The sequence below is a fragment of the Bufo bufo genome, chromosome 6 (assembly GCF_905171765.1).
Source record: "Bufo bufo chromosome 6, aBufBuf1.1, whole genome shotgun sequence".
In the NCBI taxonomy this organism is placed as follows: Eukaryota; Metazoa; Chordata; class Amphibia; order Anura; family Bufonidae; genus Bufo; species Bufo bufo.
In genome coordinates, this window is record NC_053394.1 from 257587355 (window position 1) to 257610338 (window position 22984).

A 22984-nucleotide genomic window follows, 5' to 3' on the forward strand; every position below is an offset into this window, starting at 1 on the left:
TGTCTCAGAGAAACCTCACGCACATGGTTCATAATTTACACCTTCGGGTAGGGGACCACCATAACGAGATGCTTTCAGGTTATGTTCAGGAGGGGCTTCCCACTCCGGTAGTGCTGGGTCTTCCCTGGTTGGTAGCGCACAATCCAGTGGTGGATTGGCAGGCCAGGGAGATATTGGAGTGGAGTGAGCAGTGCAGAGAAAATTGCTTAAATAGCAAATGCTTAGTCGCCTCCATAACTACCCTACCTACATTTATTTCGGACTTTGAGGATGTTTTTTCTGAAAAGGGTTGTCAGAAGTTACCACCTCATCGTCCTTATGATTGCCCGGTTAACCTTATTCCCGGCGCAAAATTACCCAAGACCAGGTTATATAATCTTTCGGGTCCAGAGAGACAAGCCATGAAAGATTATATCTCCGAGAGCTTGGCTAAGGGACACATCAGACCCTCTTCTTCACCCGTGGCTGCAGGGTTTTTCTTCGTTAAAAAGAAAGATGGGGGCCTGCGTCCTTGCTTAGATTTTCGCGAATTAAATCAGATAACCATCCGAGACCCATACCCTCTTCCTCTCATTCCTGACCTGTTTAATCAGATTGCGGGTGCTAGGTAGTTCTCCAAACTTGATCTTAGGGGTGCCTACAATCTGATTCGTATTAAGGAGGGGGATGAGTGGAAGACAGCGTTTAACACCCCTGAAGGGCATTATGAAAATCTAGTTATGCCTTTCGGTCTGACCAATGCTCCTGCCGTCTTTCAACATTTCGTTAATGACATTTTTAGTCATCTAATCGGCAGGTTTGTGGTAATATACCTAGATGATATTTTAATTTATTCGTCTGATCTGAAAACACATGAGGTGCATGTCAGACAAGTACTGCAGGTCCTACGGACGAATGAATTATATGCTAAAATTGAAAAATGTGTCTTCGCCGTTCAGGAGATACAATTCCTGGGTTACTTTTTATCTGCGTCAGGTTTCCGTATGGATCCTAGGAAGGTCCAGGCAATTTTAGATTGGGATCTTCCTGAGAACCTCAAAGCACTACAACGGTTCTTGGGCTTCGCGAATTTCTATAGGAAATTCATTAAAAATTATTCACTTATTGTAAAACCGCTTACTGACATGACTAGGAAGGGGACTGATTTTTCTAAATTGTCTGACGCCGCTAAAGTTGCTTTTTCCTCTCTAAAAGAGAGGTTTACCTCAGCACCTGTACTGGTCCAACCTGATGTCTCTCAGCCTTTTATTGTTGAAGTCGATGCGTCAGAGGTGGGAGTGGGGGCGGTGCTGTCTCAGGGTCCGTCTCCTGGCAAATGGCGTCCTTGTGCTTTCTTTTCTAAAAAACTATCTGCAGCAGAAAAGAACTACGATATTGGCAATAGGGAACTATTAGCTATTAAACTTGCGTTTGAGGAGTGGCGTCATTTCTTAGAGGGGGCAGTCCACCCCGTCACTGTAATTACGGACCACAAAAATCTTCTGTACCTCGAATCAGCTAAGCGTCTCACCCCTAGACAGGCTAGGTGGTCGCTATTTTTTACCAGGTTTAACTTTGTGATTACCTATCGTCCTGGGGCAAAGAACACCAAGGCTGATGCACTATCTCGTTGTTTCCCTGGAGGGGGTAATGTGAGTGATCCGGTACCCATTCTTCAAAGAGGAGTGGTTGTTTCTGCGGTACACTCTGTTTTGGAGGGGAAGGTGTTAGAGGCCCAGGGGGACGCCCGGTCTCTTGCCCCTCAGAGAAATTGTTTGTACCGTTGAACTTACGTTTTGAATTATTAAAGGAACATCATAATTCGGCACTTGCTGGGCACCCGGGTAGTAAAGCAACCTTGGAACTATTGTCTCGTCGTTTTTGGTGGCCAAGGTTGCGTCAGGATGTATTGGATTTTGTGTCTTCTTGTTCTACCTGTGCGCGCGCAAAAGTTTTTACATACACGTCCTGCAGGGTCTCTATTACCACTCGTCATTCCCAATAGACCGTGGACACATCTGTCAATGGATTTTATCACTGACTTACCTTTGTCTGCGGGTAAAACAGTTATTTTGGTAGTAGTGGACAGGTTTAGCAAAATGGTACACTTCATTCCGTTACCCGCACTACCTAATGCTAAGACTCTTGCTCAGGTATTCGTCAGTGAAATCGTGAAGCTTCACGGGGTCCCCTCCGATGTTGTTTCGGATCGGGGTACCCAGTTTATTTCTAAATTTTGGAAAGCTTTTTGTTCTCGTTTGGGGGTACACTAGTCCTTTTCCTCTGCTTTCCATCCTCAGTCGAATGGACAGACTGAGCGTACCAACCAAAACCTTGAGACATATCTAAGATGTTTTGTGTCTGAAAACCAAGAGTTGTGGTCATCATATTTACCGTTAGCTGAGTTTGCCATAAATAATCGTCGTCAGGAATCCACTGGCAAGTCACCATTTCTTGGTGCATATGGTTTTCATCCCCAATTCTGTACTTTCAAAGAGGGGGGGTCTTCTGGGGTTCCCAAAGAGGAACGGTTTTCGTCATCTCTTTCATCGGTATGGCAGAAGGTGCAAGCTAACTTGAAAAATATGGGAGGTAAATACAAATGCATGGCTGATAAGAGACGGTCGCCAGGTCCGGACCTAGGAGTGAATGACTATGTGTGGTTGTCTACTAGGAATATTAAATTGAAGGTTCCCTCTTGGAAACTGGGTCCTAGGTTTATTGGCCCTTACAAAATTGTAGCCATCATCAACCCCGTGGCTTTTCACCTGGAGTTACCTCAGACTTTTAAAATTCATAATGTTTTTCATAAGTCGTTACTCAAAAAATATGTTCCACCTCTAGAACCATCACCGCTGCCACCCCCTCCTGTTGTCGTGGATGGTAACCTAGAATTTCAGATATCCAAAATTGTTAATTCTCGTCGGGTCCGCCGCTCTCTTCAATATCTGGTGCATTGGAGAGGTTACGGTCCCGAGGAAAGAATGTGGGTTCCTGCGTCTGAGGTAAACGCAGACAGGTTAGTTCGGGTTTTTCATGCCTCTCATCCTGGGAGACCTGGTCCTGAGTGTCCGGAGGCCCCTCGTAGAGAGGGGGGTACTGTCACGAGGGTGTCGAGGACCACGCCTGACTCCATTATACCCGGGGTCAGGAAGTCGCAGCGGTTGGCTGCACGCTCTATTTAAGATAGGGCTGTTTTCCTTATGGTAGCTTTCTGGGTTTGCTTAGCAAACCCTTTTGGCTCACTCAGGGATCCGTAGCTCCTTCTCCTCAGCTGTTCCTTGTCCAGCACTCCCAGACCTCCTTATATTTCTCTCTCACACTTCTCTGGTTGCCAGAGATAGAGCTTCCTGCCTGGACATCTATTCTGACCTTCTGGAGCTGTGTTGCTGCGTTCGCTGGTAGTTGGTCCAGTACGCTACCCTCCAGATCCCTGTTGGACCTTTTTGGTTTATTGTGGTCGCCCACCTGGGTGTATGTGTTTGTATGTTTTGTCTGTCCTCTCCCTGGTGTTTCCCTCTTAGTGATAGTGGTGTGGACTAGCGATCCCACCGGCCTGTTCACTATCCAGGGCTCATATTAGGGAAAGCCAGGGTTTAGGCACGCGTTCGCCGCACGGGTGAGGAACCCGTCTAGGGACGTCAGGGCAGTCAGGTGCCAGCCGCAAGGTGAGTTAGGGGTCACCACCTTTCCCTCTCCCTTGGGCAGGGCTTTCCCTGTTTTCCTCCCTGTGCGTGTCGTCGGTCATTACACCAGCTTCATTTTGGAATAAGGTGCTGTGGACTGATGAAGCTAAAATTGAGTTATTTGGCCATAACATGGGGCGTTATGCATGGAGGAAAAAGAACACAGCATTCCAAGAAAAACACCTGCTACCTACAGTAAAATATGGTGATGGTTCCATCATGCTGTGGGGCTGTGAGGCCAGTGCAGGGACTGGGAATCTTGTCAAAGTTGAGGGACTCATGGATTCCAGTCAGTATCAGCAGATTCTGGAGACCAATGTCCAGGAATCAGTGACAAAGCTGAAGCTGCGCCGGGGCTGGATCTTTCAACAAGACAACGACCCTAAACACTGCTCAAAACCCACTAAGGCATTTATGCAGAGGAACAAGTACAACGTTCTGGAATGGCCATCTCAGTCCGCAGACCTGAATATAATTGAAAATCTGTGGTGTGACTTAAAAAGAGCTGTCCATGCTCGGAAGCCATCAAACCTGAATGAACTAAAGATGTTTTGTAAAGAGGAATGGTCCAAAATACCTTCAACCAGAATCCAGACTCTCATTGGAACCTACAGGAAGCGTTTAGAGGCTGTAATTTCTGCAAAAGGAGGATCTACTAAATATTGATTTCATTTCTTTTTCGTGGTGCCCAAATTTATGCACCTGCCTAATTTTGTTTAAACAATTATAGCACACTTTCTGTAAATCCAATAAACTTCATTTCACTTCTCAAATATCACTGTGTGCGTCTCCTATATGATATATTTAACTGACATTTTTTATCGTAACAACCAACGATTTATACAGGAAAATCATGACGATTAACAAGGTTGCCCAAACTTTCGCATTCCACTGTATCTGTACATAGGACAACAATAGGCCGAATGCTCCATAGAGTTGGACTTTACGGCAGAGTTCCCAGAAGAAAGCCATTACTTTCAGCTAAAAACAAAAAGGCACGTTGTGAGTTTGTGAAAAGGCATGCAGGGGACTCCCAAAATGTATAGAGGAAGGTGCTCTGTTCTGATGAAACTAAAATTGAACTTTTCGGCCATAAAAGAAAACGCTATGTCTGGGGAAAACCCAACACATCACATCACCCAAAGAACACCATCCCCACAGTGAAACACGGTGGTTGCAGCATCATGCTGTGGGGATGTTTTTTTGCAGCCGGGACTGGGAAACTGGTCAGAGTTGATGAAAAGATGGATGGTGCTAAATACAGGGATATTCTTAAGCAAAACCTGTACCACTCTGTGTGGGATTTGAGGCTAGGACGGAGGTTCACCTTCCAGCAGGACAATGACCCCAAACACACTGCTAAAGCAACACTTGAGTGGTTTAAGGGGAAACATGTAAATGTGTTGGAATGGGCTAGTCAAAGCCCAGATCTAAATCCAATTGAAAATTTTTGGTCAGACTTAAAGATTGCTGTTCACAAGCGCAAACCATCCAACCTGAAGGAGCTGGTGCAGTTTTGCAAACAAGGAATGGGCAAAAATCCCAGTGGTAAGATGTGGCAAGCTCATAGAAACTTATCCAAAGCGACTTGGAGCTGTGATTGCTGCAAAAGGTGGCTCTATAATGTATTGACTTTAGGGGGGTGAATAATTGCACATTGACTTTTTCTGTTATTTTGTCTTATTTGTTGTTTGCTTCACAATAAAAAAAATAAAAAAACATCTTCAAACTTGTGGACATGTTCTGCAAAGTAAATGATGCCAATCCTCAAACATTTCATGTTAATTCCAGGTTGTGAAGCACCAAAATACGAAGGAAGTAAGGAAGTCAAGGGGGGGGGAATACTTTTGCAAGGCACTGCATGTTGGCAATCAAGTAATGGATGAAATAAATTGCTTCCCACAGTGATTCTGGAGGTAGAGTGCCAATCCTTTTAAGTTTCCTTTTCAGATTTTTTTTTTTTGCGTTTCTGGCTTCGTTTCAAAAAAGCAGCGTGCTGTAGAATTTGTTTAAGCTTTTTGCCAGCACCTTCTCTATAGGGGAAATATGCCATGAAGAAAAAGCTAGTTGGCAAACACTGAGGCAGATTTACTAATCCTGTAGATGGTGTAAACTTGAACAGATCTGCACTAGATATATCACAGCGGCTCAGGCTCGATGATAAATCTGGTGCAGGAATAGACACTTTTATCTAGCACTATATCAAGTACTGCTTGGCTTACTTTGAGACAGAATTTTAGGCAAGAATTGTGGTGCAATTTTAGGTCCATCTTAGGGCCCTTGCACACGACCATATGCCCTCCGAGACATATGGTCCGTAAGCGAGCCATATGTCCCAGAGCGGCATCGACCGTGCGCACGGGAGTACACAGCATCATAGATTACAATGATGCTGTGAATGTCAGGCCGCCCACAAGACTATTGTCCCGCAATCATGATATCATATAAGTGCGGGACAATAGTCCCGCAGGCGGCCCGATGTGCACAGCATCATTCTAATCTATGATGCTGTGAACTCCCGTGATCGCGATCGATGCCGCTCCGGGACATATGGCCCGCTCATGGACCATATGTCTCGGGGGGCATGCGGTCGTGTGCAGGGCCCCTTAGGCCAAGCCCCTTTCCAGAAAATACCTGTCTATCCCACTAAGCCCCATCAACTTTTGAGCAAGTTGGAAAAAGTTGCAGAAACTCTTGTGCTGACAGATTGCACCAATTTCTATCACTTTTTAGACAGATTCTAGTCTGATGTGCAGACACATCAGTAAATCTGGACCACTGTCTTAAAAAATAAAAAATAAACACCATCACCAAGAAAACCACAGCAAAAAACGCTAGTGCTAAGAAAAATAATTTCACTTATTCTAGATAGTTTACAAAAAAAATACCATGTATGTATTGTGACACAGTGAGGGGTTGTGTCTGGCAAGGCAGGTATTTTCGGCTGGGCTGGTTTTCAGCCAGATGAGGTCAAATACCGGACCGGAGGTTAAGTGCCTATCCAGGTTTTGGCAGCACCTGGATGTCCTTAAATAGGCAGCTGGGCTCAGCAGAGATGTCTCTGTTTTGGGGATCTGAGGCTTTGTGCCGTGCTGGAGGGCTGAGAGCTGCCTACTGGGGAAACAGGCCCCCTAAAGCCTGCTGTGGACTACTGGAGGCAGAACTGCCAGCAAGGTGACTAGTGTTATATGAACTTTCCATTGTGTGTGAATTAACACCAAGACTGCAAAATTACGTGCTGTTTTTGTACAATTGCCTCAAGTGTGAATAAACACTGACGTTTTGAGTTAAGAACTTGTATTTTGCCTCTGTACTGCGCCCGCTTAGCCTATCTACCAGAGAAAAACCCCACAGTATGTTCATGTATGGATGGACTCTCAGACACTCATAGGAAACCAATAAACCTATCTGTATGTTGTTGCAGTGTACTGTAGGAGGGAGCCAGAGCATCTGGAGGAACATGCATAGAAGCATAGAAACATAGAATGTGTCGGCAGATAAGAACCATTTGGCCCATCTAGTCTGCCCAATATACTGAGTACTATGAATAGCCCTTGGCCCTATCTTATATTAAGGATGGCCTTATGCCTATCGCATGCATGCTTAAACTCCTTCACTGTATTTGCGATAAAACTTCTGCAGGAAGGCTATTCCATGCATCCACTACTCTCTCAGTAAAGTAATACTTCCTGATATTACTTTTAAACCTTTGCCCCCTAATTTAAAACTATGTCCTCTTGTAGCAGTTTTTTTTTATTTTTTATATTCTCTCCTCTTTTACCTTTATGTATTTAAAAGTTTCTATCATATCCCCTCTGTCTCGTCTTTCTTCCAAGCTATACATGTTAAGGTCCTTTAATCTTTCCTGGTAAGTTTTATCCTGCAATCCATGTACCAGTTTAGTAGCTCTTCTCTGAACTCTCTCCAAAGTATCAATATCCTTCTGGAGATATTGTCTCCAGTAGTGATGAGCGGCAGGGGCAATATTCGAATTCGCGATATTTCGTGAATATTTGGGTGAATATTCGCATATATTCGAGAATTCATGATCTCCAGTCATTTTTTTCTTGATTGCGAAAATTCGCATTACGAAACTTCGCAAACAACACTACTCCTAAAATCAAAGATATTGCAGCCTTCTCATTGGCCCACAAGCTAGAAGCAGGGAGGGATCATGTGTACTGTTTTAAAAAAAATCTCGAATATTTGAAATTACGAATATATCACTATATTTAAAATATTCGCGAATTCTCAAAGTGTAAGTATTTGTGATAAAAATTTGCAATTCGAATATTCTTGATCAACACTAGTCTCCAGTACTGCGCACAATACTCCAAATGAGATCTTACTAGTGCTCTGTAGAGCGGCATGAGCACCTCCCTCTTTCTACTGGTAATGCCTCTCCCTATACACCCAAGCATTCTGCTAGCATTTCCTGCTACTCTATGACATTGTCTGCCTACCTATACACTGCTTGTTTATATGGTTACAACCACCCTGCAATCCATCTGCGGTGGCCGTGCTTGCACACTACAGGAAAAAGCACCAGCCTATGTGCACTCTCACAGTCCTGGCTACCAGAAAGGCCACCGCCTTTTTCCTACATTGTGTAAGCACGGACACCTCTTATGGATTACAGGGTGGTAGTAACCATGGAAACGAGCAGTGTATAATGTGATAGAAAAATGAATCCAGCCAGCAAAGGAGGCAATATGGATAATAATAATATATTAGTAAGTGCCTTGTATTAGCTTTCTCTACATGATAAATGCCATTTGCTGAAGTGAATGAACCCCTTTACACATGATAATGATAATAATAAATAAAGTATTTTATTTTAGAACTAGTTATGGGTAAAAATATGCAAATACTGCGTGTGTTCTTTTTAAAAGATACTTTGCTTTTAATGTTACAGATCCATAGTCTAAATAAATAAGAAATGTTGATGTCTGTCAGCACTTAGCCTCCATCAGGGTGTAACATGTCAGTCTGCTTAGATGTTATTCTAGACATTAAGTGATTGCGACCCATCTGCTCACCCTTGAGATTTATAGGCACATTGGGAGTTACCGAAGAAGGAAAAAAGACATGTATACAAACAACAGTTAGGTAAGTCACATAATCATTTGTTACCAAGCAGAAGGTCACGAAAATGCTTCTTTTAAAGTGTCAAAAACATCACTGACGATACTGAAGTATATGCCAGATGCTAAAACAGCAGCCCCTCAGAATCTAAACATCATCATGGGTGTATTTGGTATCTGTAGTCGAGACAAGTTCTGGACTAATTGACTCCCCTCATTAGTCCGGGTTCCTCATCTAAAACCTAAAGAGGAACAATGACTGGATTCAGCTTTGCTCCAGCAGCTGGAATGAAAGCTGTATGTGAAGATTGCTTACTGCTCATTTGTTCCTCTTTTAATCAAGCTTCCTTAATGGATAATAGCCCCGTTAATTTTTACATGGCTGTACCATAGGGTTAATGTTACTTCTTTCCCAACCGCCGATAACCAGATGAACTCTTGTGTTCAAAGCTGGACAGCATGCAGCTCCTATTTGATGTTATCCAGCACACTTTGTGGATGTGAGACACAAGAAATGCATACACTGCACACTATTTAGCTGTTTATTTGAGAAAATGACCTTGTTTCCTCTTGCAGCATGGGTGGTACTTTAACAGGAAAAGTGAGATTACTCTACAGTGGAATTAGACAAACAGAACCTTGAGACCAGTATCTCCTGCCATAGTTTATCTGATGTGACTCTGTATGGGCCGGACATGGAAATGTGGGAAGATCTGGGGAAAAGTAAAATCACAGGAAAAAATATGCAACTGTTCTTAAAAAAATCATATACACAGTGCATTGATCTGCAGGAAGGTAGGAAAGGGAAAAAAGATTCCTTAATACAGAGTAAATTTTAAAGAAAATGCAAAAGTACAATATATACTGTACTGCTGAAAATAAAAATAAGATATACTGTACTACTATATACTGTAATATACTACTGAAAATAAAAATAATAAAATATACTACACTACTATATAGTATACTATAGTTTTGATCGAGCACCAAAGAGCTCCAGTGTTCGGGTGCTCGGGTCAAACACCTCGGGATGTTCGGGTACTCTACCGAGTACCCGAGCACAAAGGAAGTCAATGGGAGAACCCGAGCATTAAACCTGGCACCCCCTGCTCTGAAGAGGGGAGGGTGTCTGGTTCATAGAAAAAGGTCAGAAATTGATGGAAAGACCACCGAAAAGGTTCGGGAACAGCATGGGGAGGATGTCAGGATGCATCCTGGACTCCCAGGTCGCTGCTGGCAACGATGTTGTCCGAGTAGTACGCCACTTTTATAGACTGACAATAATACACACAAAACCGAAGATAAAATTGATTTTAGAGGAAAAAGTGTTAGGAAAAATCATTTCCTGTATTTTTACTTGCATATAAAGTGCAAGTGCTGCCAAAAATTACAAGGAAGAGGCACTCCGATACAACCTGTATATCACATAATGGAGGGCCTCATTCACATTGTGGTACAATTGTTTAGGTAGTGGGACTCCTACACTCATAAAGCCTATGCACTAAGTGAAAGGGCTTCCAAAAATTACAAGGAACCGGCACTCCAATACACCCTTTATTACACATAAAGGAGGGCATCATACACCCTTGAAAAATTGAGCTGACCCTCAAAAATATTATATGCGAGGGCCTGCTGGTGAGATGACCCTCTGAAAGATTGTAGGTGAGGGCCTTCTGGTGAGCTGACCCTGTAAAACATTATGGTTAAGGGCCTGCTGGTGAGCTGACCCTCAAAAACATTATATGCGAGGGCCTGCTGGTGAGCTGACCCTCTAAAAGATTGTAGGTGAGGGACTGCTGGTGAGCTGACCCTGTAAAACATTATGGTTAAGGGCCTGCTGGTGAGCTGACCCTCAAAAACATTATATGCGAGGGCCTATGTCAGCATTTTCAGTTGACAGACGGATGCGCTTATCTTTTATTATGCCCCCAGCAGCACTAAATACCCGCTCTGACAGAACGCTGGCGGCACGGCAGGCCAGCACCGCCAAGGCGTAGAGCGCCAGTTCATGCCACATATCCAGCTTAGGCACCTAGTAGTTGTACGGCACAGAGGGATCATTGAGGACGCTGACACGTTCTACTACGTACTCCTTCACCATCTTCCAAAATGTATCCCTCCTTGTGACACTAGGCCACGCATCAGGGTGAGGGTGCTGGCGGGGTGCCATGAAACTGCCCCAGGCTTTGGAGAGTGTTGCCCTGCCTCTGTTGGAACTGCTGTGTGTTCCCCTCGTCTACCCTCTTCGGTTGCCCAAGGAACTACGTACTCTGCCGCCAGTGTTGCCAGTTGGAAATTTTTGGAGCAATTTTCCACAAGGACCTTCTGATATTGCACCATTTTGCTCATCCTCTCCACCACAGGAATGAGAGATGAGAATTTCTCTTTGTAGCGGGGGTCGAGAAGGGTGAACAACCAGTAATAGGTGTTGTCCAAAATGCGTAAAATGCATGGGTCACAGGAAAGTCAGCCTAAAATAAAGTCAGCCATGTGTGCCAGAGTCCCAACAGGCAAGACTTCGCTGCTGTCACCAGGAGGATCACTCTCAATCTCCTTATCCTCTTCCTCCTCTTCTGCCCATCCACTCTGAATATATGGAATTAAACTTCCATGGGTACTACCCTCTGTAGCGGAGGCATCCGTCTCCTGCTCCTCCTCCTCCTCCTCATCCAATTTGCGCTGAGAAGACAAACTGAGGGTGGTCTGGCTATTGCCCTGTGTAATGTCTTCCCCTATTTCCACCTCTTACACATGCAAAGCGTCGGCCTTAATTGTGAGCAGCAAGCATTTGAGTAGACACAGAAGTGGGATGGTGACGCTGATAATAGCGTTATCGCTGCTCACCATCTGTGTTGATTCCTCAAAGTTTCTTAAAACCTCACAGATGTCAGACATCCATGCCCACTCCTTGCTTGTGAAGAGCGGAAGCTGACTTTAAAGGCGACGACTATGTTGCAGCTGGTATTCCAGTATTCCACTACTGCCCTCTGCTGCTCACAAAGCCTGGCCAACATGTGGAACATGGAGTTTCAGCGTGTGCTCACGTCGTACAACAGTCGGTGAGCTGGCAATTGTAAGCGCTGCTGCAGCGTTGACATACCGGCGGAAGCTGTCGATGAATTGCGGAAATGGGCACACACGCGGTGCACCTTCAACAGTAGCTCAGGGAAATTGCGGTAGGTTTTGAGAAACCGCTGAACCAGTAAGTTGAAGTCGTGAGCTAGGCATGGGATGTGTGTAAGCTTGCCAAGCTCCAAAGCCGCCACCAAGTTACGGCCATTATCAGACACAACCATGCCTGGTTCTAGTTTGAGTGGCAAGAGCCACAGCTCAGTCTGGTCTCTTATCCCCTGCCACAGTTCTGCGGCGGTGGGCTGTTTGTCACCTAAGCAGTTTAAGCACGGCCTGTTGACACTTCCCCACTGCAGTGCTACACTGCTTCCAGCTACCGACTGATGGCTGACTGGTGCTGCAAGAGTATAATTCTGAGGTGGAAGTGGAGGAGGAGGCGGATGAGGAGAAGTGGGAGTTGGAGCCACTAACGTAGGTGGTGGCGGAAACCCTGATGGAATTAGGACCTGCAATCCATGGCGTCGGTAGCACCTGTGCCATCCCAGGGTATGACTTGCTCACGGCCTCCAACGTTCACCCAGTGTGCCGTTAGGGAAATGTAGCATCCCTGGCTGAAATTACTTGTCCATGTGTCAGTGGTTAAGTGGAGCTTCCCAGTGTACCTTCCCAAGTGACATCAGACACCCCTAGCCAATAGTGGGGGGGTTCATCAGACTCAACCCTTAGTTGGCATGGTCCGGGAGCAGGCCCTCAGCCCTCACCTTTCCCTTAACCTGCCTCTGTCCTTTTCTGTTCCTTCAACTAGACAAGTATTATATGCTTAGGGCTCAGCTCCACTATACAGGGAGGACGAGCTACTAGAGGACAGTCAGCAGCTACTGGCCAGCCAAGATGTGAAGGAGACATCCGCCACTTCCTCCAGTAGGCGAGAAAGTAGTAATGAGAAGAATGGCATGGGAGCTGGTGTTGTGAGCGGTCAGGCTACTGACCCAGAGTCTGTTGAGTAGGACATCAGTGACATGCAGACAGTACTCGATGATGATTTTGTATCTAATCACACTTGGGAGCCGGGTGAATTAGGAACTTCATCATCATCGGGAGAAGACAGTGGAAGCCTGCCCGTGCGGCAGTGGCGGAGGCAGCAAGTCGCTAGCATGGCCAGGAGTCAGCAGGGTGGTAGCAGTGGTAGGTCGAGATTCAAATGTGCCTGGGATAGAAAACCTGATTCGCAGGAGCCTTTATGCCTGGAAAGTAGTGGTGCAGGGGTTCACGGAAGCAGCGGCAGTAGCAGTCAGTCAGTGCGGAGTGTTGGGGGTAAAATCACCTACTCGGCGGTGTGGCAGTTTTTTTTCTTAAGCCGGCCCTGCGTCAACACATGCAGCGTCACCATAAAGTGGCCTGGGAGAAACGTGGCTCCAATGTGGTGGTCCAGCCTGCCGCTGCAACTGCTGCATCACCTAGTGGCACGCACCTGATTTCAGGCAGTCAAGGCTCCACCACCTCAGCCAAAGGGAGCTGTCTGTCCTTCCCATCATCTGCTGGTCCTGATGATCCCGCTTCTCCTCCTACGCCTCGTCAGTCATTCCGTCAGCAATCGATCACCAAAACGATTGCCAAGAAACAGTATGCTTGCACGCATCCAATGGCGCAGAAGCTGAATGTGCTCCTTGCCAAGTTGCTGGTGCTGCAGTCCCTCACTTTCCAAGTTGTGGACTTTGCACCTTTCAGAGAAATTATGGCTTTTGCCAAGTCGAGGTGGAGAGTCCCAAGCCGTCATTTCTTTGCCAAAAAGGCAGTACCAGCCTGCAAACGTATGTAGAACAGAAGGTGGGCCAGTCCTTGAGCCTGTCGGTGTCTGCCAATGTGCACGGCAGCGCCGGCGTGTTGAGCTGTAACTACGGTCAGGGACAATACATGTATTTTATGGCCCAATGGGTGAATGTGGTTCCTGCACAGCCACACCAGCAACTTGGCCAGGTGATGCCGCTTCCACCTCCACGTTCTCACGCGGTTGGTCCTGCGACAATGTCCGCCTCTGCCTCCTCATCCACCATGTCCTCAGCCTCCAATGCAGGGAAAATTCACAGTGCCCCTCCAGCATACCACATGTGCAGGGCACAGTGGTGTCAAGCTGTTCTGCACCTCGTTTGCATGGGCGAACAGAGTCACACAGGGGAGGAACTGCTTCGTGTCCTTCATCAAGAAATGGAATCCTGGCTTTCTCCGCGACAACTCAAAATCGGAACCATGGTGACCGATAACGGGAAGAACATGGTGTCGGCACTGCATCAAGGAGGGTTGAGCCATGCGCCCTGCATGGTACACGTGTTCAATCTGGTTGTCAAGCAGTTCCTGAAGTCTTCCACCCATCTGCAAGACATCCTAAAAATGGCCAGGAAACTTTGCATGCATTTCAGACACTCGTACACCGCAAAGCACATTCTCTATGAGTTGCAGCGGCAGAATGGCATCCCCAACATTGGCTGATATGCAACATTTCCACCCGTTGGAATTCCACCCTCCATATGTTGGACTGACTATACGAACAGAGAAAGGCCATAAACGATTTCTTGATGATACAAGCGGACAAGAGTGCTCCCCGTGTAACTTTAATGTCAGCCAGTGGCAGCTCATGCGTGACACCTGCATTTGCTCAGGCCCTTTGAGGAGGCCACGTTATTTGTCAGTCGTCGGGACAACAGAATAAACAACGTCATTCTACTGCTTCATGTCCTGGAACAGATGCTGGTAAATCTGGCTGGTCAGGGGACTGGAGACGTGGCGCCTAGATCTCACGGCCACATAAACCCTGTGGGGGCTAAACTGGAGGAGAAGGAGGACATAGGAGCACAAGCAATGTGTAGCAAAATGGGTGTTTTTTCTACACAGGTGACAGGAGAGGAGGAACAGGAACAGCCAGAGGAGATACAGGGCGATGAGGAAGATGACGCAGAGGTCCCAGACACACCGTGGCAGTATGCAGTGGAGATGGAGGCAGGGAGTCCCTTTGAGTCACTTGCACAAATGACCCAATGCATGCTCACTTGCTGGCATAGTGACAGCATTCGGCAGGGGGATGACTTCTGGCTCTCTACCTTGTTGGACCCTCGCTACTGGTCCAAAATGGCTGACTTTTTTACACCCGCTTAGGGGGAAGACAAACTGAACTGCTATAGAGACATCCTATGTAGTCAGTTGGCCGCTGTCTATCTGCGCCATTGTCTATCCTCTCACAGGTCTGACCTGGTGGGCCCTCTGTGCTCACATTCCTCTTCCATGGCTATTGTGGTAGAGTGGGGGGGGGGGGGTAGGAGCAGTTCCAGCTCCATCAGCAGCACCTTGAGTCTAGATTCGCTGATGAGCAGCTTTCTTCACCCACCTAGTGAAGAAACTACTCACCAGCAGCAGCTAGACCTGGAGCATGACCTGAACCAGCAGATGGTGGCATACTTGGACAGCACCCTGCCACCCCACATTGAAGATCTTCTGGATTACTGGGCAGCTAAACTGGATTTGTGGCCGCAACTGGCAGAGTTTGCCCAGAAAAAGCTGTCCTGCCCGGCCACTAGTGTGGCATCAGAGCTGGTGTTTAGTGCGGCGGGGGCCATAGTTACCCCAAAAAGAACTCACCTGTCCACCCAAAATGTGGAGAGACTGACCTTTCTCAAGATGAATCAGGTGTGGATCAGCCAGGATTTCCACCAACCAATGTTTGATGTATCAGATTAGATCATCCATGGTGCCACACCAACACTGACAAATCAGACTGCTTTCTTCTGGCCAAGTGCCTCAGCTACTATTCTGATGCTGCCCCCCGCCTGATGCCACACATCTGATACCAAGTGCTCCTTCTTTCACCCACCATCTTCGGCTGGTACTTTTATTGCCACCCACCTTTACAATCTGTCAATGGGTCATTTTGTGGCTTCCTAAAGCTGCTGCCATCTCCACACTATGTCACCTTGCCACTCTGTGGCCTCCTGATGCTGATGCTACCTACACACTATGTCACCTTGCCACTCTGTGGTCTAATGCTGCTGCCACCTCTACACTATATCACCTTGCCACTCTGTGGTCTCCTGATGCTGCTGCCACCTCTACACTATGTCACCTTGCCACTCTGTGGACTCCTGATGCTGCTGCTACCTCAACACTATGTCACCTTGCTACTCTATGGCCTTCTGTTGCTGTTGCTGCCACCTCCACACTGTCATTACTCTGTGGCCTCCTGATGCTGCTGCCACCTCCACATTGTCATTTTGCCACTCTGTGGCCTCCTGATGCTGCTGCCATCTCACCACTATGTCATAGGGCCACTCTGTGGACTTCACATGCTGTTCCCACCCTCCCCACTACATGACTGGGCCACTATTTTGCCCCTTCGGCCTGGCTGGCATTATCATTTATTTGACCCTTCTTCTGATATGTCAGAAGGAAGAAAAAATGAGACACACAATGGATCCTGTCTATGTAACAGCTGGACATGGTCCCTAGTTTGCATCAGAATTGGCTTATGATTTGGTAGCCAAAAGCAGGAGTGGGTACAAAACACAAAAGACATGCAAATATTCCATTCACTTGTCATCTGTTTTGGATCCATTCCTGTTTTTTTGGGCTTTAGCAATACTGATGGATTACTGACCAAATGCTGACCAAGTGAAGGCAAATGCTCCACAGACAGGATCCGTTTTTTGGGGGTTATTGTTTTGAAGGATCAGCGGAAGGGCAAAATAATCAGTGATGTCAACACAAACTTACTGCTGACACCCACTTCACTTTGTCGGTGGGGGGGGCCCTATTTTTATAAGTGTTTAATAAAACAGGTTCTGTAGAAATCTACAGTCAGGTCCATAAATATTGGGACATCTACACAATTCTAACATTTTTGGCTCTGTACACCACCACAATGGATTTGAAATTAAACGAACAAGATGTGCTTTAACTGCAGACTGTCAGCTTTAATTTGAGGGTATTTACATCCAAATCAGGTGAACGGTGTAGGAATTACAACAGTTTTCATATGTGCCTCCCACTTGTTAAGTGACCAAAAGTAATTGAACAGAATAATAATCATAAATCAAACTTTCACTTTTTAATACTTGGTTGCAAATCCTTTGCAGTCAATTACAGCCTGAAGTCTGAAACGCATGGACATCACCAGACGCTGGGTTTCATCCCTGGTGATGCTCTACCAGGCCTCTACTGCAACTGTCTTTAGTTCCTGCTTGTCCTTGGGGCATTTTCCCTTCAGTTTTGTCTTTAGCAAGTGAAATGCATGCTCAATTGGATTTAGGTCAGGTGATTGATTAACCGCTTTCCGTCCGCCCATAGGATATAAACGTCCTATAGGTGGACCTCTATTTCTGAAAGCACGTTTTAAAACGTCCTTTCAGAAATAGCAGCTGCACGCTAATCGTGCAGCTGCTGATCGGGTTGCCCGCTGTCAGTGACAGCAGGGCAACCCTTAGAGAAGGCAGGGACAGTGCCCAGGTGTCCCTGCCTTGTAGATCGCTGTATACACAGCGCTCACCGAGCGCTGTGTATGCAGAGCAAAAAGCGCTGTGCGCTTCCTGTTCCGGCCCGGCGGTCAAGTGACCGCCGGGACCGGAGAGTGCAGGGGCTGTGTGAGGTCTCTCAGAGACCTCGATCAGCCCTGCTCTGAGGCTGTACAGCGCTGGATTGCTGCTGTACAGCCTCTCTAGGGGTGCATTTCTTCTGTAACTGGGGCTACTATGTCAGCCCCAGTTACAGGAGAAATCAACAGTGAAAAAAAAAAGTGAAGTAAATGTCCCCCAGAGTTCTTGTATGACCTTATGGGGGACGAAAAGTGTAAAATAAAAAAAATAAAAATAAAAGGTTGAAAATAAAAAAATAAAAAAAAGTTTCACATGTAAAAAAAAAAGTCCCCAAGTAAGGAATGAAAAAAAAATGTTAAAAATAGAAAAAATAAAATAAAATAGACATATTTGGTATTGCCGTGTCCGTAAAAAACAGCTCTATAAAAATATCACATGACCTAACCCCTCGGGTGAACACCGTAAAAAAAAAAAAAAAAAAACTGTGTCAAAACAAGCAATTTTTGTCACCTTGCATCACAAAAGGTGAAACGCCAAGTGATCAAAAACGCATATGTCCCACAAAATGGTACCAATAAAACCGTCACCTCATCCCGCAAAAAATGAGCCCCTACATAAGAAAATCTCTCAAAAAATAAAAAAAACTATAGCTCTTAGAACATGGAGACACTAAAACATCATTTTTTTGGTTTCAAAAATGCTATTATTGTGTTAAAGTGAAACAAATAAAAAAAAGTATACATATTAGGTATTGCCGCGTCTGTAAAAAACAGCTCTATAAAAATATCACATGACCTAACCCCTCGGGTGAACACCGTAAAAAATAAAATAAAAAATGTGTCAAAACAAGCAATTTTTGTCACCTTGCATCACAAAAGGTGCAACACCAAGTGATCAAAAACGCGTATGTCCCACAAAATGGTACCAATAAAACCGTCACTTCATCCCGCAAAAAATGAGCCCCTACATAAGAAAATTTCTCAAAAAATAAAAAAACTATAGCTCTCAGAACATGGACACATTAAAACATAATTTTTTTGTTCAAAAATGCTATTATTGTGTAAAACTTTAATAAATGAGAAAAAGTATACATATTAGGTATCGCCACGTCCGTAACAATCTGCTCTATAAAAATGTCACTTGACTGAACCCCTCAGGTGAACGCTGTAAAAATAAATAAATAGAAACTGTGCTAAAACAACCAATTTTTTGGTCACCTTGCCCCATAAAGTGTTATAATGAATGATCAAAAAATCATATGTACCCAAAAATAGTACTAATAAAACTGGCACCTTATCCCCTAGTTTCCAAAATGGGGTCACTTCTTGGGAGTTTCTACTCTAAGGGTGCATCAGGGGGCTTCAAATGGGACATGGCATCTAAAAACCATGTGGAGTTCCTTTTCTTCTGCGCCCTGCCGTGTGCCCATACAGCAGTTTATGACCACATGTGGGGTGTTTCTGTAAACCGCAGAATCTGGGTAATAAATATTGAGTTTTGTTTGGCTGTTAACCATCGATGTGTTAAAGAAAAAAATTGATTAAAATGGAAAATCTGCCAGAAAAGTGAAAATTAAAAATTTGATCTCCATTTTCCTTTAATTCTTGTGGAACGCCTAAAGGGTTAGTAAAGTTTGTAAAATCGGTTTTGAATACCTTGAGGGGTGTAGTTTCTACAATGGGGTCATTTATGGGGGTATCCACTATGTAGGCCCCACAAAGTGACTTCAGACCTGAACTGGTCCTTAAAAAGTGGGTTTTGGCAATTTTCTTAAAAATTTGAAGAATTGCTTCTAAACTTCTAAGCCTTCTAACGTCCTAAAAAAATTAAATGACATTTCCAAAATGATGCCAACATAAAGTAGACATATGGGGAATGTTAAGTGATAAATATTTTATGAGGTATCACTTTTTGTTTTAAAAACAGAGAAATTGAAATTTAGAAAATTGCGAATTTGTTCAAATTTTTGGGTAAATTTGGGATTTTTTCATAAATAAAGGTGAAATATTTTGACTCAAATTTATGACTATCGTGAAGTACAATGTGTCACGAGAAAACAATCTCTGAATGACTTGGATAAATAAAGGCGTTCCAAAGTTATTACCACATAAAGTGAGATATGTCAGTTTTGCTAAATTTGGCCTGGTCAGGAAGGGGGCAAATGGCCCAGATGGCAGGTGGTTAACTTTTATTGACTTTGCCATTGCATAACATTCGACTTCTTTCCCTTGAAAAACTCTTTGGTTGCTTTTGCAGTATGCTTTGTGTCATTGTCCATCTGCACTGTGCGCCGTCCAATGAGTTCTGAAGCATTTGGCAGAATATGAGCAGATAATATTGCCCAAAACACTTCCGAATTCATCCTGCTGCTTTTGTCAGCAGTCACATCATCAATAAATACAAGAGAACCAGTTCCATTGGCAGCCATACATGCCCACGCCATGACACTACCACCACCATGCTTCACTGATGAGGTGGTATGCTTATGATCATGAGCAGTTCCTTTCCTTCTCCATACTCTTCTCTACCCATCACTCTGGTACAAGTTGATTTTGGTCTTCTCTGTCCATAGGATGTTGATCCAGAACTGTTAAGGCTTTTTTAGATGTCGTTTGGCAAACTCTAATCTGGCCTTTCTGTTTTTGAGGCTCACCAAAAACACCTTGTGGTGAACCCTCTGTATTCATTCTGGTGAAGTCTTCTCTTGATTGTTGACTTTGACACACATACACCTACCTCCTGGAAAGTGTTCTTGATCTGGCCAACTGTTGTGAAGGGTGTTTTCTTCACCAGGGAAAGAATTCTTCGGTCATCCACCACAGTTGTTTTCCGTGGTCTGCCGAATATTTTGGTGTTGCTAAGCTCACCGGTGCATTCCTTCTTTTTAAGAATATTCCAAACAGTTGTTTTGGCCACGTCTAATGTTTTTGCTATCTCTCTGATGGGTTTGTTTAGTTTTTTTCAGCCTAATGATGGCTTGCTTCACTGATAGTGACAGCTCTTTGTATCTCATCTTGAGAGTTGACAGCAACAGATTCCAAATGCAAATAGCACACTTAAAGGGCTTCTACCACCAGAAATACTGTTATGTAGCTGACTTTTTGTAAAATAAGCACTTTTATATGGGCGTAAAATCAGCACCTAGAGGCTCCGTCCTCTCACGCTTTATCCCGCCCAGGTCCCCTGTTCTGCCCGCCTAGCTCCTCTTGAATGATGCCACGGTCCACCGCATCGTTGACGAAATCCCGCGCCGTTCACTTCTGTCTTCGGCGCAGGCGCAGTGAGTGAAGGCCGCTCTTTCAATGCCGGCTTCCTCACTGTGGCGTAGTCGGCGCAGGCGCAGTGAGGAATCTGGCACCAGGAGCACATCATTCACTCACTGTGCCTGCGCCGAAGCAGAAGTGAACGGCGCGGTATTTCGTCAACGATGCGGTGGACCGTGGCATCAATCAAGAGGAGCTGGGCGGGCAGAACAGGGGACCTAGGCGGGATAAAGGGTGAGTAGATGGAGCCTCTAGGTGCTGATTTTACGCCCACATAGCACCTAGAGGCTCATTAGCACATTATAAAAGTGCCTATTTCACAAAAACGGCTGCAGGGACAAATGTTAGAAATCGCTATCGCATCGCTAATGTCAGTCAGCTACATAACAGTACAGTATTGTTATTGGGATAATAAGGGAATAACACCACTTAGCCATGGAACAGCTGAGAAGCCAATTGTCCCATTACTTTTGGTTCCTTAACAATTGGGAGGCACATATGCAAACTGCTGTAATTCCTACACCGTACACCTGATTTGGATGTAAATATCCTCAAATTAAAGCTGACAGTCTTCAATTAAAGCACATCTTGTTTGTTTTTATTTTAAATCCATTGTGGTGTATAGAGCCAAAAATGTTAGAATTGTGTCGATGTCCCAAAATTTATGAACCTGAATGTATGTGGAATCAGTGAATTGGTGTAAAAGGAGTGCGCTTTTTTATACTCTAGTATGATCTTGGGCCTCTGTAAGGTTCTTTGTACCTGGCGCTAAGATTGACCTGTAAGGCTGTGTTCACACTTGAGTTATTTGGTCAGTTTTGGCCCCGTAGCTGCCCAAATAAGTGAAGTGTGCAGTGATTTTAAGAGCAACGCCTGTCATCTAGATGTCATACTGACTCATAGTATTGTTTTACTACCACAGTAGACTCTCTATGTGTGTTACTGCAAGGCACAGTGTTCTACACCACTATAAAGGCTGTCTGCACCCAGGAAATAGCCCTTTTTATGCGTTTTGCCGCAAATAAATTCGGATCAAACCTAACTTTTTTCGGAAAATTAGGCGAACCAGCCGAATCAAATTTTTGAGAAATTCCCTCATCTCTAATAGTAGTAATGCCCTATGTGCACTGTGCCCCCTTCAGAGTAGTAATGCCCTCTGTGCACTGTGCCCCCTCCATAGTAGAAATGCCCATTGTGCCCCCTCCAGAGTAGAAATTTTCATTCTGCCCCCTCCAGAGTAGAAATGCCCATTGTGCCCCCTTCACATTAGAAATGCCCATTGTGCCCCTTCCAGAGTTGAAATGCCCATTGTGCCCCCTCCAGAGTAGAAATGCCCATTGTGACCACTCCAGAGTAGAAATGCCCATTGCCCCCCCTTTGTGTTAAAAAACAAACAAAAAACCCCCAGAGTAATTACTCACCTTGTCCCGTTTCTGAAGCTCACAGTCCTCTCTCCCCTGCAGACACAGATCGCTTTGCAGCAGTGTGTGGGCTGAGCTTATGCAGATTTACGGGCTGAAGGCCCTGCCCACACAGGCCCACAGCGCGATATGTGCCTGCAGGCTGAATGGTGGAGCAAGGAGAAGTCTTCCTGCTTCACCATTCAGAGCGCCGCCAGCCTGATGGAGGGGAGAAGCGCGGGGAGCTAAGTGGTGAGTGACAGGACCGCAGCTCCCAGAACTCCAGCAATGAGCGCTTTCATCTGTATTGATGGAAGCACTCATTGCTTCTGGACTCTGGCACCCCCTGAGAGAAGCACCCAGGCTGGACCGCACGCCACTGCATGGGTCCGGACAGCTGGCAACCGCGGTCCGGGTTCGGACCAAGGTCTGCCAATTGAGTACCCCTGCTCTAAAGGAACAACTTTTAGCAAATTAGGCAGTGGAAAAAATGGCCCCCCGGGTCATTAAAAAGGGTTTAGGCAGAAACCCTTCTGTCATGTGGGTGGGGGCTGGTTTGATTCTTGCTATGGGGACCTTATTTCTCTATGTATGCCACTGCTGCAGAGGGAGTACATATCTGGAGAAACTCCCCAACTCCAGAGACCGTCAGATCCTGAGCCGATACAGACTGAATGCCCACAGCCTGCTCATCGAATCTGGGCGGCACTGACAGAGAGATGCCTAGAGAGATCAGACTGTGCCAGCAGTGTAACCAAAAGACCGTGGAAGATGAGGCTCAGTTCCTGCTTTGGTTCCCCAAATACTCAGCAGTCAGGGACGCTCACTTCAGGAGACTGTCTGATCTCTGCCCAGACTTCCCCTCCATGGAGGAGGAAGAGAGACTCTCAATACTGTTGTGGAAGAGGAGAACACAGCGGCCAT